At 37.2% G+C, this 1,351-nt stretch overlaps 1 protein-coding gene across 1 annotated transcript in view; it reads left to right on the top strand.

The window, feature by feature from the left end:
• The window catches only part of SLC4A5 (solute carrier family 4 (sodium bicarbonate cotransporter), member 5), an 89,395-nt gene that overhangs the window by 19,049 nt on the left and 68,995 nt on the right, over nucleotides 1-1,351 (top strand). The gene's annotated exons all lie outside the window — the stretch shown is intronic.

Raw genomic sequence — 1,351 nt, 5'->3', positions numbered from 1 at the left:
TCTAACTCTCTATCTCTCTCCCTTCCTCTCTGTAAAAAAAAAAAATCAATAAAATATATTTTTAAAAAAAGGTGCTAAACATCACTAATCATCAGGGAAATGCAAATCAAAACCACAATGCAATATCACCTCACACCTGTTAGAATGAGTATTATAAAAAAGACAACAGATAACCAACCTTGACAGAGATGTGGAGAAAAGGGAACCCTTGTACACTGTTGGTTGAAATGTAAGTTGGTACAGCCACTATGGAAACCAGTATGGAAGTTCCTCAAAAAATTAAAAATTCAACTATCATATGATTCAGCAATCCCACAACTGGGTATATACTGTGGTATCTGAAGGAAACAAAATCACTATCTCAAAGAGATGTCTGCACCCTGTGTTCATTGCAACATTATTCATAAGAGCCAAGGTATGGAAACAACAACGTCCAGCATTGTTTGTATGTATGAATATTATTCAGTCATTAGAAAGTAGGAAATGCTGATATTTACAACAGCGTGGATGGGTCTTGAAGGCACTATGCTAGGTGAAATAAGTCATACAGAAAAAGACAAATACCGCATGAGCTCATTTATATGTGGAATCTAAAAAACCCAACTCATAGGAAAAGAGAACCGATTACTGGTTGCCAAAGGCAGGTGGTGGGGAACGGACAAATGGGTAAGGACTGTCAAAGGCACACATTTCCAGTTATAAGGTAAGTTCTGGTGATGTAGTGTACAGCATGGTGGCGATAGTTGATCTGTAGTGTATACTTGAGTTGCTAAGAGAGTAGATCTTAAAAGTTCTCATAAGAAAAAAAATGTAACTATGTCATGATGGATATTAACTAAACTTACTGTAGTAGTCACTTCACAGTGTATACATACACTGAGTGGCCAGATTGTTATGACCGGCCAGATTATTATGACCACCCCATCAGTACTTCATTGACACTTCCAAAAATACTGAATATTGAAAACTTCCTAAGCAAATACTCTCAAGGTTTTATTATTATTATTATTTGCATAACTAATTCACTTCATTGTACTGATGGGGTGGTCATTACTGATGGGGTGGTCATAATAATCTGGCCACTCAGTGTATATCACATCATTATTTTGCACACCTGAAATGAATGCAATGTTATATGTCCATTATACCTCAATTAAAAAAAATAGAGGGAACTTTGTGGAGGTGGGGGCAGGGGGGGTAGGCACATGGAAGTCTATGTACTATCTGCTCAACTGTTCCGTATGTCTAAAACTGTACTGAACAATCTATTAATTATTTTTAAAAATTGTTGACTGCAAGACAACACCGATGAGAAGCTGGTAGCAGCAGTCCTTCCTGAGGGCGGGGAGAA

This window comes from Myotis brandtii, unplaced genomic scaffold (genome assembly GCF_000412655.1).
Source record: "Myotis brandtii unplaced genomic scaffold, ASM41265v1 scaffold294, whole genome shotgun sequence".
Lineage (NCBI taxonomy): Eukaryota > Metazoa > Chordata > Mammalia > Chiroptera > Vespertilionidae > Myotis > Myotis brandtii.
Note: the sequence above shows the minus strand (reverse complement) of the source record. Positions and strands in the feature narration are given on the sequence as shown.